The sequence below is a fragment of the Pinus tabuliformis genome, chromosome 4_1 (assembly GCF_031772625.1).
Source record: "Pinus tabuliformis cultivar Carrire ecotype Pingquan chromosome 4_1, CPIR1, whole genome shotgun sequence".
NCBI classification, from domain to species: domain Eukaryota; kingdom Viridiplantae; phylum Streptophyta; class Pinopsida; order Pinales; family Pinaceae; genus Pinus; species Pinus tabuliformis.
In genome coordinates this window covers 40,919,267-40,935,505 of record NC_142303.1, presented here as the reverse complement: position 1 = coordinate 40,935,505, position 16,239 = coordinate 40,919,267, and positions in this window count along the sequence as shown.

Sequence of the window (16,239 nt, the reverse complement as noted above, 5' to 3'; positions counted from 1 at the left end):
TTATTGTAAGTTTAAGAATAGATCCATCTACAAAGTATGCTACACCTCTATAGTCTCATTGAATTCTTCAAATAAGTCCCACAAAAAAGTCACATGACAAGTAGCACCAGTATGAGAAACCATGCATCTCTCCAAGAAGAAAATGATGTTTTTAATAAATGTTCATTTATGCCAATATTAGAATAAGAAATAAGAAAAGGAGTAGATTTAGGAGCCTAACATTTATCTTCATTTTTATCCTGCTTTATTTGATCTTCTCCAATGTGATCCTACATATCTTTTCTTCATATCCATACATTCCACATGGAACATAGTACAGGTCATATCTCTCACCTTGATTATGTCTATCCCCCTTCCTTCGAAATTATTCTTTCCACATCCTCTCTTGCTACCTTCTCTTCTAAAATATAAAATTATTGATTCTATCATTTTTTAGCAAGGCATATATTATTTCTACTTGGTTAAGTTTTCTTCTTCTTGAAATAGTTCTCACATTTTTCAATTTTATCCACCAAAGAGTCAAAATCAACGGACTTTAATTGGTCACTAGCTTGAATTGATTCAATATAGTGAGAGTACATAGGTTAGAAGACATTTTTAAGGCCATAACAATTTTTTTATATCTTCAAACCAACAATACCAATTCCATGCATGAGTGTTTTAGTTTCATATGTTAAAGAAATGGGATTCCCATCCTTTAAAACTAGGTCGAAGAGCTTGAGCTATAGTTCAATTATCTCCAATTCTAAATGTGAATCTGTTGACGGTGCTAGAAATTTTTCAACCAAGGGAATCTCCATGGTATGAAGTCCCAACTAAACCTCACACCATTTGGTGTAGGAGTCCCATCCGGTATGAAGGCCGGATTGCCATATACTTAGAGATATGCCTTGGCTCTAGTTGTTAGCACATGAGAGTGCTACACTGCTATCTTCAGACAACAAGGTACGTGTGCCTAGTGAGTGCGGAATGTAATTGTGTCAAGGTTCTCTTACTACAAAGGGGGGAGAGTAAAGTGAGCCTATAAATGAGAGGTAGTAGTCCAACATCTAGCGGAATAGTCCACAACAGATGCAGTAGTTCTTAAAACCAAAGTACAAGGAAAAAAACATACACCATCTAGCAGAGTAATCCACACAGATGTGAGGATCATTATAACTAGTAAACAAGACATGTATGTCTAATGTCCTACGGTGTAGTCCACAAGGATGAGACAAGAGTGATAAGCAATACAACACATCTTCAACAACGTAAGTACTAAAACAACCAAAGTAGTTCAACTATCTTAGTACAGGTTAAGCAAACATGCATTACAAATGTTTAAAGAGTAGTCTTACAAACATCTACAAAACATGCATGAAAATGTGCTAGCCTTAACAAGATTCTGAATAAAGGAAAATTCCCAAGGCACATATGTACACCATACATCACTAGTCCCAGTCGTGGGACACTAGAGCCAATCTCCACTCCTCAAAGAACTAACTATATACTCTCAAGGCCATGTGCGAGGAGCCAAGGTGAAAAGTCCTTTCTCATACAATGGGAGGGGTATATATAGCCATTGGTGATGTTTGACATTTGTGACTCTTGGACTACTCTCATGACTGTTCAACTTCTAATGAATTTTCAACTGACATGACTCTTCAACTTCTTGTGTGCGTCCATTGCACATCACTTTGCATTACATTGAGCTACAATGGATATAGCCCATAGTGGTGATGTGGCCAAGACAACTCATGACACAAATCGACATGACACTGTTGACATGTACTGGCTGACTGTGGTGTTTGTGTCAAGTTGTTGTGCTACTGAGTGATGGATACCCTTGGCATGCTTTCTCTTCTCCTCCGCATGGAATAGTGTTGTGGGGTCTTTGATGGTCTTGGTCTTGCATGATGGTTCAATGAATAAGTTCATTTCACTTGTTTTTATGTGCTTGGTACGTCCATCCAACTGTAAGAAAGTCTTCTAGCATGTGCGCTCCTTCTTCGTCCCACTTGTCATCTCACCATGTTCTATTAGTGTACTTGTTCCTGCAATTCACTCATGATGGGATGACATCAAATTCAAAACCTCCTAGCCTAGCATGATGCATTGTTATCGTGCTTCGAGTGATAGGCGTTGTAGTGTTTTCTTCTCAATGATGTATGAAAAGAACCCACTTAGGATTGTGGATGACAAGCAATCTCAACAATAGAAATGACTGCTAAACATTGTAGATCTACAGTTATTGATAGAAACAATACCTGCCAAAATTACGATCTATGCTGCAATCATAGTTAAACAGTGAAAGAAAGTGTAATAACCCCAAAACATCCAATGGAAACCAGATATGTAAAGAATAATTTTATAATAACACCTATGAAGAGAACACATAAATGTTACTAGTCCCCCTCTATGGGATGTGTTCTTGGCTATCCTCAAACTTCTTCAGCATCTGTAGAGTCTCTCTCCTCTATAATGCATAAACACAGTAAAAAATATGGTGTGCAACAATAAAAATAATCAAAAGTGAATAATGAATGGAAAACCCTCCTACTTATAACAAAATATTGAGTTATCCTCAAATAATGAGGAATAATAAAATATTATTGATCCCATTCTTGGAATTACCACTTGGAATATTTTATTATATTTGTTTAGAAGGGAAAAAGTATTTATACTTTTATTTAGAAATAATAAATAAATAAATAAATGATTTAGTTATTATCTCAAGGAATTAGTTAAGGAATAATAAAAAATAATGATTTATTTAATTATTCCTAAGGGATTTAGTCAAACTTAACAAAGAATGATAATTAATTAATGATTAATTAGTTATTCTTAGAGAAAAATAAGATAATAATGATTTATTTGTTTATTTCTCATGATTGGGTCAAATTTGACAAGGAATAATAATAAAACAATGGTTTAATAATTATTCGTAGAAGAAAATCAAATAAATAGTGATTTATTTAATTGTTCTTCATAGGTTTAACTATAAATTACTTAATAAAGGTGGTTTATTAGGTAATTTCTCACAGTGAAAGAAATTTTACTATGGTAAAATTGGCTTTACATGATATACTTTGATCCATCTAGTAAATTAGGCTAGATGATCAATTTTTTGGTGATAACAATAGGGAGGGAGGAAAACTCACTGAGACATCGGAGAGTGCAGCTTAGGCTATGTTGAGGAACTCTGGGAGGAAAACCTGCACTGTTGAGAAAAATTGCGCAGTGACCACTCGAAGGCAGAATTGCGCAGTGAAGGACACTAGTGGCTGGTGCAAGGTGGGACCCTAAGGGGAACTTCTATGTAGTTCCTGGAGGGAAGGTAAGACAGGATTGTAGGGGACCTATTACAAATCCATTTGGGCACATCAAATCCCAACATCCAGATCAATGTTTTAGGGCTCATCAAACCCTAATTTCAGTTGCTACATGCCCTAAACAAGTAACCCCTGTGAATGCCTCCTTCCCAGAAAGTTTCATGACCTAAGACATCCAGAAATGGTCTCTAAAGGGACTAACGTAGGTAGATACACTGCTAGGGTGATTTTCAGTGTAGGTAGATACACTATCAGGGTGCTTTGCAGAGCACCTAAGCCCTCTTTGGGTTGCGTTGGTTGAATTTGAGCAAAATTCAATTGGGGTTTGGGGAATAATCTTATCTCTTGGAGTCATATAGAAGCTTCCCTTAGTTATCTAATCATATGAGCTCGAAAATGGATGAGGAATGAGTTAAGGATCATCATATCCTCTCATCCCTTCCTCCATGGAACTAATTCTAAGTATTGAAGGCCATCCAATGTCACCATTAATGACAAAACCTCCTTCATCCTCCTATAAATTGACCACTCATCTAAGTGATCATGGGTTGGCTGGATTATGTTGAATTGTAAGGAGATAATGTTACTATGAGACTTGACTTTGGAGCAAATGATGTGATGCCACAAGCTTGTCTTGCTTTTCATGTGATGTGGATGGGATCCAAGCTGGAGGAATGACTTTGAATCAAACACTGATGGTTGTTGTTCCTTCTTCTATCTAATAAAGTGTTTGAACCTTTTTCCATATTTTTGTTCTTTCATAATTCTTATATGTATGAATTGCTTCTGATTCCTTTCATTTATATTCAATGGATCGTATGCTTTGATCGGTTTTCATCTTATGTTGTGTTAACAGGGTACTTTTCAAGCGGTTTAAGTACGGGAAGGAGCGACGGAATCAATACAAGGGAGATGAGAGGAAAGCGGAACTACAGGTAGGCCTTCTATCCTCTCTTCTTATTTATTTCTTATAGGGAAAGTCTAAAACACTTTAAACTATTGTTCTAGGCATAACTACTTGTCTAGTGAATTAGTATTTATCCGTAGATACTAAATTCTCCAAAACAAATTAGTGACTCCATTGGGGACAATTCATCCTTCCTAGTAGCTTATCCACCTCCTAAGACATCCTTGAAGACTTTATTTGTGTTCATTAATTGTATTTCATCCCTTTTGCATTGAATTTTGGTCAAAAACTAAGGTTAGATGACTCTTGAGTGGCCTCTCAGAAATTAGCATAGGCTTGGTCAGGGGACAATGCTCGACAGAGCACCCTTGAGTGAGAGATAGTGCTCTAAAGCACAACTAGGTCCTCTTTGACCTACGTTGATCAACCCTAGGTCAAATTCCCACCTTTGGAAAGTTTTTTTGTTAACTTTTCTCTATTTTTTTGCTTGCTGATTGATCAACGAATGTCATGTCTCAGAGAACAATTTTTTATCTCCTTTGCCAACCCTACTTTGATTTGATTTATTAATGTTTATTTAATGTTTTCTTTGTCATTATCAGCCTATAGTCAAAGTTAGAATATAATTGATTCATATTTATTCGAAAGAAAGTGTCGTAAAGTCTTCTCTTCCTTCGAATTAGAACTATCGTAAAAGTCTTCATTCTTATTAAAGATTGATTGATTGTATGTGCATATTTCCTTTTGTTCATCATAAGATTAAGGGATTAAAAAAGAAAAACTTGCATTGTTCATATTGTAGTTTGTGAATGCTTGAAATGAATAACTATGGAAATCACATTAGATGTGCTCTTCGCTCTTTTTCAAAAATGTGATTGCTCTATCCCTACTAGCTAAGGATTTTCATTGTTAAATTGAATGGAAAGAATGCTTATCATATTAGTTGCTTTTTAGGAATTGCAAGCATACATCACAAGGTGAACCTTGAAAGGAAAATTCTAAAGAAGTTTAACTTAAAATTTATCTGAATTTACCTAATGCAGCATTGTCACCTAATGAAAAACATTTAGAGGTCTAGGCTAGAGACGTGTTTCGGTGTCGTAAAACAAAGCAGTCGCTAACTTGTCTGCAATACATCCTAAGTGTGAAACCTCTTTCCACGTATGTGAGTATATCGTAGCTCATACACATACCTTTGGGTATATAGGGCGGGGTTACAGTACGTAAAGTATATGGGAATTCTCTCACTGAGCGGTTTTGCATTAGACAACGCTTATACAGATTGGGCCTCCACGTACTTTCGGGAATATAGGTGAGGAAAACACTAGGTTGTTATCCATCCTTAGGTAACTGAGTCGGCCACCTTGTACACTATGATACACGAAACACAGAATTCAGGGATATTGTTGTAAGGACTCTGGACACCACATATCTCCACAATGGTATGATATTGTCCACTTTGGGCCTAAGCCCTCATGGATTTGCTTTTGGACTTACCCCAAAAGGCCTCATACCAATGGAGATATTTTTCCATCCTTATATACCCATGATCCTCCCCACCTCTAGTCAATGTGGGACTTTGGTCGTATACCCAACAATCCTCCCCTCGAACAAAGGACCATCGAGCCTCCCCTTAAACGATTATCCATCCGTCCACTCTCTACCACCGAGGATTCTCCGCTCCAATGCGTTAGAAGCACACGCCTTACATGGAGAACCACCTCCCTCGAGAGCTTGCTCTATCCCAGGTCAACTCCTCTTCACCGTGTTAGGACCAGGACACATCCATGAAGAATCCGAAGCACACCACCTGTCTAACCGAGCTCATCCACGGATCCCATCGTGATATTACCGGGTCCCACCACCTTTGTTCGGTATTCCGAGGACTCGTCCACTTGGCTAACTTCGGGGCATGGCTCCGATACCACTTGTAAGGACTCTGGACACCACATATCTCCACAATGGTATGATATTGTCCACTTTGGGCCTAAGCCCTGATGGATTTTCTTTTGGACTTACCCCAAAAGGCCTCATACCAATGGAGATATTTGTCCATCCTTATATACCCATGATCCTCCCCACCTCTAGTCAATGTGGGACTTTGGTCGTATACCCAACAATTTCCTGCCCGTACTTCTTGGTTCACCAGGAGGTGTTCTGTAGTTCATAGTTGCTTGGTAAACCTTTTGCCTAGATTATTCCTCTTTTGTTTTGTTATGTTACTTTGATTAAAATAAAATTAATTCATCACAGATAACATCCTCCACGCTTACTCCTTAGTTGATGTTAGGTTAAAACATATGGTGACAAATCCACAGTCCACTAATCAAGTAATTCCTTTTGATGGGAATCCTAGTCCTTTTCCTCCTTTTGGAAATATTGGTGCTCCATATATGGCTACATTGTCCCTTCGGGATTTACCATTGGATTGCCAGTATGGTTTTTTTCAACCTCCTTGGTTCAAAATGTTGTGATTTCTCCGTAATCGAGTACTTCTCCAACTGGACAAAATCAACCTCCAGTTGATCCTAAAGTTGACCCTTTACCTTCTTCCTTGGTTATTTCTTCCTCCCCTTCTTCCTGTTCGCCTGGTGAAAGTATTGGTACTTGTAACCAGGTGGCTAAGAAGAAGAAGAAGAAGTAAATTCAGCAGAGGGGAAACCAAGAAACCATTGCTTTGAATGCAGCATCTAATGAGAAACCATCCATCAGGCCTCACAAAGTTCAATATCCATGTGCAGGAGACCATCTTCTTCAAAATTGTCCTGACATTCCTCAGATCTTTGAAGAATGGTCTTCCCGTTCACATCATCATTTGTCATCAACTTCTGGAGATCATGCTGGTGACACACCATCAACTAGTGATAGTAAAGTTCATGGAAAGAAGGGTAAGGTTAAGTCTCCCTGTAGGTTATGTGAAGGGAATCACCCCATTCACCTTTTTCCCTATCTGGATGAAGCCAAAAAAGTGTTGAATAACCATCCTGCTTCACCGCAGCGACTTCCATTTGGTTACAGGAAACTCTCCCTAAATGCTTCACTAGTTGATGAATTGACTGACCAAAATAAATTGTTGGTCAAAACCACTCTCTCTGAAAGTGAATCCTATGAGTCTATAGCCGACCCAAATCAACAGGTCGGGGTAATAGTTAACCTGATTTCACCTTCAGTTAATTGTACCTTTCCCGAAGAGAGTGAATATAATACCACTCAAGTTCTTTTTGTTCTTCAGATTCTAATGGGCTTGGGGGTAGTCCTCCTGTTCTATCTAGATATGAGGAAAATCCTAGTTAATTCCCCCATTCTTACAGTACCCCCTCCAAGTAGTCTAGTTGCTTCCTTTCATTGGAACCGACTCGCAAGATTTTGTTTTCCTTCTTATGTGACTTTCTAGATCATAGTACAGGTTTGTAATATGATTGTATCTGTCACTATTATAGATGAATATGCATCTTTGATTATCCTTTCCTCAAATGCTTGGCAAGTGCTTGATTCGCCGCCACTTGTGCCGATTACCCAGGATCTGTTGGCTTTTAATAGAGGAACCAGTCAACCATTAGGGATCCTCCCTCAGTTGCCTATTACTTTGGGAGGAAAATTTGTTTATTTGAATTTGATGGTAGTCCTAGGCCCTTTAGATTACAATTTACTTCTTGGGCGCGACTATTTTTATGACATGGGAGCTATTGTTTCAACACTCTTTTGAGTGATTTGTTTCCCGCATGAAGGCAGAATTGTCACCGTTAACTAGCTTTCATTTCCCAGTCCAAATATCTCTCCTAGTCAACCATCTTTCTTAAATGGTCCTTTTGTACCAATGGTATCATCCCCACCACGGGTTAATTGTGTGGCAACTCGTTCCATACATACATCAACTGACGATCAATTCAGTGATGTTGTATATCATGTACTAGGGGCATTGGAACCAGATCTCTCCTTCACGACCTCTTATGGGTTGTGATCCAAGGAATATGAAGATAGTTCTTGCTCTTCAGTCAACCTCGTTAAAAAAGAAATAAGGAATACGAGGATAGCTCCTAGTTTTGTGTCAACCTCGTTAAAAAATGGAACAAAAGCATGAGGATAGTTCTTTTCTTGTGTCAACCTTGTTAAAAAATGAAACAAGCCCATGAGGATACTTCTTGGTCTTGTGTTAACCTTGTTAAAAAATGAAACAAGGAGTATGAGGATAGTTCCTGGTCTTCTGTCAACCTCATTAAAAAATGAAACCAAGAATACAAGGATAGTTCCTTGTCTTTTGTCAACCTCATTAAAAAAATGAAACAAAGGATATGAGGATAATTCCTGGTCTTGTGTCAACCTCGTTTAAAAATGAAACAAGGAATTAGAGTAGAGTTCCTTGTCTTGTGTCAAGCTCTTTAAAAAATCAAACAAGGTCCCCTGGAGTGAAATTCCAAGTTGATTCTTTGAGTAGATCTCGTAAAATCCCAGTCGAGTCTTTCACTTGATCTCGTAAATGAACCTTCATTCCATCCACCTGATAGCCACGAGTATTCTACTTAGGTGAATGTAATGAATCTTGGGGGGCATGCACCTAGTGGTAAAGTTAAGTTTCCCTATAGGTTATGTGAAGGGAATCACCCCATTCACCTTTGTCCCTATTTGGAAGAAGCCAAAAAGGTGTTGGATAACCATCTTCTTCACACAACAACTTCCATTTGGTTACAGGAGACTCTCCCTTTCATCATGTTGGGGGCATGTAAACCAATCTCAAGCATAGTTTTTCATTTCGAGCTTGTGTAAAAATGAAACTGAATTCAAGCATAGTTCATCGTTTCAAGCTTATCTAAAAATGAAACTGAATCCGAGCATAGTTCTTCATTTCAAGCTTGTCTAAAAATGAAACTGAATCCAAGCATAGTTTTTTCGTTTCAAGATTGTGTAAACATGAAACTGAATCCAAGAATAGTTCCCTATGGTTCAAGCTTGTCTAAAAATGAACCCATTTGCATTTCAACCCTTTTGATTTCCATTCTATCAGCATTTTCTACCAGATGAGCCTTGGTTGTTTCATTCCATCACCACCATCTCTTTGGCGAATCATATGCTTTCACTTGGTTTTTTTACCTTTCTTGAGGAACAGTTGTAATGAGTGGTCTTATTAGCCAACCTCTTCACATAAATCAACATGTTTTGAGAAGTTCCAACATCACCGGAACCAGTTGCTACCCTAGACACCACTCATTCCTTGAAGTGGAGTCCTCTTTAAGCTCTTTCTAGACTCTCTAAACATGAAAAGATTGTCAAGCGCTTGTCCTTTCCATCTCGTTAATGGATTGGAAATGATATCTCTCTTGTATTATTTTATGCTTTTTCAGACTTGAGAGATTAATTTACGAAAAAGAACTTGTGGAGTTTTCTTTTTTGTACCTTTTCATACTCTCTAAACATGAAAATGACCAAGTTATCCTTGTCGTTAAACTCATTAAAAACATCAAATAGCGACAAACTTGTCCATTTAGACAAGACTGAGTTTCACCTTCGCTAGACTTGTTAAAACATCAAATAACGATGGATTTGCCTGAATGGTGAAATTATAAAATATTCATATGTTATCCTCCTCAAGCTTGATAAAAATAAAGAGGTATTGGTCAGCAATGACTGGGGAAAATGGGAAAAGGGAAAAACAACTTTATGGTAGCAGGTCGCTCTTGAACATGACACTTTCACTCCATCACTGTGACTATCTAGGTTGGGTTATTAGCTTGATGGTTATCATACCATTGGTCTATCATACAATCCATCTCTTTGTTTTGGGTCAATGCTACCAATTCATTTTAGTGTTGCCGACATGTTCAAGAGAAGTCATCCAGTAAAAATACATCTTTTGCAATACCAAAAACCTTCATTTTCATTACCGCCATTCCTGAACCTTGTGTCGTCAGTCAAATTCCATCTCTAAAATCACTACACTCGTTTCATTTCGTTGATGTGGGATACATCAAGGCCCTCTGTGAGAAGTCGCTTCTTGTCGACATCAACTCATTATCCAAGAAGTTGACTTAGAAACACCCATTCAGTACCTTCAGGCTTGCATGCATCAATGGCAGGTTTCTCGCTTTCGACAATAGGCATACATCAATGGCCTTCGACCAAAAGACTTTGTATGGTGTTCGACATCAAATCATCCACTCACACCATGCAAAATGTAGTGCAATACCTTGAGGATCATTATTATTATCGATGATTTCTCTCACATCTGTTAACAACTTACATCATTAGCTAGTAATGAGATGGTGTCTTCCCAAGTTCGACTTCAAATCACATATTCAGATGGTTACACTCATACTTGAGTGAATGGTTGAATGAGATTGAAGACCCTGGATCTAGTTTCATCCATCCGGGTTGCAATACCAGGAGTACTAAATCATATGTACAATGGCTTTACATTGATACTCATCGGTCTATATTTGTAGATGAATATTTATGTACATGTAATGAAAGTTTATAAGTTGAGCATGGGTATGCCTTCCCTCAGCAATTCATGTAAAATCAAATATCATCATATATGTATTGTAATTGATGCAGGTCACCTTCCACTTTGATACCTCCTCATCACATTGTAAAGCATTTCATTTGACATTGGCATATTTCCAACTTCATGCTTTAGGAAGTAGTTGTTATAAATCCATTTGGGCACATCAAATCTCGACATCTAGATTAGTGTTTTAGGGCTCATCAAATGCTAATTTCAGTTGCTACATGCCCTAAAAAAGTCACCCATTTTAATGCCTCCTTTCCGGAAAGTTTTATGACCTAAGACATCTAGAAATGATCTCTAAAGGGACCAACGTAGGTAGATACACTGCTAGGGTGCTTTGCAGCACAAGTACGTACACTGTCAGGGTGCTCTGCAGAGCACCTAAGCCCTCTTTAGGCTGCGTTGGGTGAAGTTGAGTGAATTCAATTAGGGTTTGTGGAATATTCTTATCTCTTGGAGTCGTCTAGAAGCTTCCCTCATTTATCTACTCCTATGAGCTCGAAAATGGATGAGGAATGAGTTAAGGATCATCCTATCCTCTCATCCCTTTCTCCATGGAACTAATTTTAAGTATGGAAGGCCATTCAATGTCACCACTAATGACAAAACCTCCTTCATACTCCTATAAATTGACTACTCATCTAAGTGATCAGGGGTTGGCTGGATTATGTTGAATTGTAAGGAGATAATGCTTCTATAAGACTTGACTTTAGAGAAAATGATGTAATGCCACAAGCTTGTCTTGCTTTTGATGTGATGTGGATGGGATCCAAGTTATAGGAATGACTTTGAATCAGACATTGATGGTTGTAATTCCTTCTTCTATCTAATAATGTGTTTGAACATTTTTCCATATTTGTGTTCTTTCATAATGCTTATATGTATGAATTTCTTCTGATTCCTTTCATTTATATTCAATGGATTATATTCTTTGATCGGTTTTCATCTTCTGCTGTGTTGATAGGGTACTTTTTAAGTGGTTTAAGTATGGGAAGGAGCGATGGAATTGATGCAAGGGAGATGAGAGGAAAGCAGAACTACAGGTAGGCCTTCTATCCTCTCTTCTTATCTATTGCTTATAGGAAAAGTCTAAAACACTTTAAACTATTGTTCTAAGCACAACTACTTGTCTAGTGAATTAGTATTTATCCGTAGATACTAAATTCTCCAAAACAGGACCTGTTGGGAAGTTCTATGAAGTTTTCAAGAGAAAGGCATGATAGGGTTACAAGGGACCTATTGAGCATGACTACACAATTTTGGAGAACAGTGTAGGAAAGGCAACATAGGGTCCGCTAGACATGAATGTGCATTTTTAGAGAACAGTGCAGGATAGGAAGCAGAGGGCCTGCTAGACATGTCAGCATGGTTCCTGAAGGTCATGCAAATAAAGGTAGCAGAGGATCATTTGGACATGTTTGTGTAGTTTTGGAGATCAGTGCAGGATAGGTAGTAGGAGGTCTGCTAGACATGTCTGCACAGTTCCTGAAGGAAGTGTAGAGCAAGGTAGTAGAGGGCGAGCAGGACATGTCTACAGACATTTGGAGATTAGTGTAGATCTAGGTCTTGGTGTAGTGTAGGGTTCCGATAGACTGGAGGGAGGTTTGATGGCTGTGCTTGAGAAATACGCAGTTTAGTTTAGACATGGAGGCAAATTCTGTGTAGTTCTAAGAGGCAAACAGGCTACTTACGTCTGGGATTGTGAAGTGTAACTTACCTAGAGGCAAACCTCAAGCACTGTTTAGTTCTAGGAAGTAGAGAAAGGTCACTGAGGGCTGATACTGTGCATTGAAGCTCGGTTGGGATCCAGTGGAAGAGGGTTGTTCGATCGGACAGATTTTCATGAAAATGGTTAAGTGTTGAAAGCAAGTGAACTTGTGTAGACTTGACATTGTGATCATACACTTACCATTCTTTGATGGCAAGACAACATAGACCACCAGTAAAACAAGACAAAAGATGCACTCGATGAGACTATCTTAGAGTTGAAAGTGACAAGTACAACACTTGAGATAGACCTTCAGACGGTCATGACGATACTTGCGCGACAATGCTTACAACTTTGTGTGTGAGTACGATGAATGTTTACATGACGAAGACAAACAAAACACACAAAGAAAAACCATTAGAACTCACCAGAACAATATCACAAGCATGGAAAAGCAATCAATATGCCAAAAAATGACCATTAGTCAAATTAGCAAAAGGGTGAAAAGACTTCATAAGAGCTCATTGGGTGAGCTCGAGTGTTTGCAACCATCAAAGGAAAAACGAAGGAAGGCTGCGAAATTTGGATGTGAGCGAAAATTTTAGAGGGTGTTGCAACCGCTATTAGAATCATACAAACATTTTGAATTCTTCAATGAACCCAAAGAATCATTAATAGATCCAATATGATGAATCACCTCTTCACTTTTTGAAGCAACAATCAAGGCATATTATTTCTTATCTTATTTTTTCCATATGGAGAGATCTTTAAAATATATAGGCTTAGTAGGTGAAGCATTTCTATAAAAAATTCCATCCTAAAAATAATTACATATAAGAGGACGTTAAATATTTCTTTACCATCTTGGATAATTCTCTTTGCCATCGAACACTATAATAATGATTGAGATTGTAACATCTCATGTTCTACCCCATACTCTTTGTAATGATAATTATTTTGATTGCAATATCAATGCGGGGCAATGTGGGGGAATCACGACTAGATAATACATGATTAAGAACTTAATATTTAAAATTAGTTAAAAACAATGGAATAAGGGATAACCTTATGGATCCTTGTTCTGAGGGAATCTTGCTTGCTCACTTATTTTGAAAAGCCATGATCCATACCCAACCAGATTAAATGATACATTTGCTTGTAAACTCGGGAGGCCATTACATGACAATATTTGATTGTGATGTAATTGGGGTGAACCAAAGCTCAGTGACAACCATTAAGATATTGGAGTGGGGTGGTGGAAGGGTAGGTGATTCCATTCCCCTTTCCCTTCTATAAATCAAATAAATAACCTTTTTAGGAGAAAACACACTAAAGAGCTAAGATATGCTCTTTGAAATACATAGAGAAGGAAATTATATGCCCTTACTCCCTCTCTTAGAACACATTAGGATGCAGAGGAGTTTTCTACATATAAGCACAACAAAAGAAGAAATAAAGCTAGTTGGATTTCAAATAATTTACGATTCACTGATGGGAAATTGGAGCTATTTCTTTTTCTTGCTTCTGTTGGTCCTCTATTAGTGTTTCACATTTGTTTTGGAACAAAGTCCATTGGATTTGGAGTTCACTCGTTAAATTGTAGTGGTTGGTACTAAAATAGAGTTGGTTCACTTAGACCATCAAATTTTTCCTTTGGTTGAGTTTTACTCTCTCTTATTTATGATATTTCCATTGGATTGATTGATATTCATGAGGGGAAATTGTTTCTCTCTCTCTCTCTCTCTCTCTGATTTTGGGGCATAAGAAATCTTATATTACTAGAGTAAAGGGTGAATTCAAGGCATATTCTTAGTGATTTGGAGATGTGGATCATATTGAACACTAAGTGCTTTCCTTTGGTTGATGAATCACTTAGTGCTCATTGTTTTTTTGATGAACCACTAAGTTCTCACTATTCAACTAATGAACCACTTAGTGCTTTCTTCTTAGCTGATGAGCCACTAAGTGGTTTCCAAGGGGTTGATTAAATCATTGGGTGCTTGCAATTATGATGTTCAACCACTCAGTGCTTGTTATTGTTCGATGAATCATTAAGTTCTTGCTAGCTAGTTGATGAACCAACTTCATAGTGGAGTCAATCCCTTGAAATTAAGCAACATAGCTTTCTAGATTTTTGGTATTGAAACTCCAAGAGTAAGTGGGTCACTATGGTGCTGGATGCTAGAGATTAGTTCATGAACCACCTTGAAAGTGGACTCAATCTCTTGAGATTTTGACCAAGCCATTGGTGTAAATTTCCCTTGTACAAGAGTTTCCTTGAACTCTAAATCCAGTTCGGGGGTGACCAACTGCAAGAAAGATTATAATATAGTTGGCCTATGTTTGAGAGGAGTGCAAAAATCCCTTCTTTAGTTTCCAACTAATATCACATACTTAGATGAGTCTAATGATTTATGCATATTTGATTTATGGATGATGACTATGCTTGTTATATTATTGACTTATGGTTCTGTATGATTCATGAAAGAATGTCTGAATCATTGTATATCCATGGCTAATAAGTTATCTTAATTATCCATGGTGGTAAGGAATGTTTAAATGATGTGATTGTTTCCATCTTCATGAATTGCACGATCACTTACATGATTATGATTGATTTTCTAAAGTTCACTCAGTTAAGCTAATATCTTATAAGTTCTCAGTTATCATATATTTTTATGAAGTTAGGTAGCTCACTGCCATAATCATGATAGTAGGTCATCTTACATGTTATAAGTTTAATCTATATCTTGTGTGTTAAATGGGTAGATGGTGATAGCTAATCCTCACTCAACCTATGAATGATTTAATGATTCTATGGGTTTATGAACACTCTGTATATTTTTGTAACTAAGAATTGTAATCAGTTGTAACATCCTAAGATTCATTATGTCAACATGATATGTAACTCTCTTGAATGGTAATGCAAGGTTGCATACATCCTTACTAATGAATGAAGAAATCCCAATTCATTGAAGAAATTAACTGACTTGTAAAAAACCTCAAAATGTAGCTTCCTTGCAAATCTCATCTTTTGTAGAGTTGAAGTTGGGTGATTTGGCATTGGAACCATGAATTCCTCTTATTCGTGATCTAATGTAGTTTGGGTCTTACTAGTACCATTTTTATTTAATTTGTATTGGGCTTACTACTTATGACAATATTTTGCATACCTTCTTATTTATCTTTAGGAAATTTGGTGTTCAGGAAGTTCCCTCTACCTTAGGAAATTTACCCTAATTCTTATTTTTTTCTCTTCTTATTTATATTGGTATAGAGATAGAGTGATATAGGCATTTGGGGGTCACAAGGGTCAACTCTACCATGTGAAGGTTGGATCACCACAAGACTGGATTACTTGTTTATAGAAAATTGTATCCGGGCATTTGAGGTCCATGGTTGACTAAGAAAAGTTCCCTTGAGCATGGCTCATATATGCTGTGGGGACAAATATCCTTTCCATAGGTCATCTGTATCTAGGGTTGAACTCCCTTTTGATGAAGTTGAACATCCATGCATCTGTAATTTCGATGTGGATGTTATGCTCTTGACCTACAAGAAATTTCAGAATACCAAATATGCGAAGACATACAACCTAGAATACAGAATAAAATGAGAAAAACAACAAATATTTTATTGTTCAGAGATGAATGCAATGTTTACTTGCCTCATCAAGGGGGCAACCTTTTTTGTTTTTTTCCACAGAAAAAAGCGAACCCTATATTAATAAAATAGATTATTACAAAGCATATGCATAGCATTACATGAAGACTCGTGCTTTGCCTTGGAGGAAGAAAAAGCATAGAGTCAG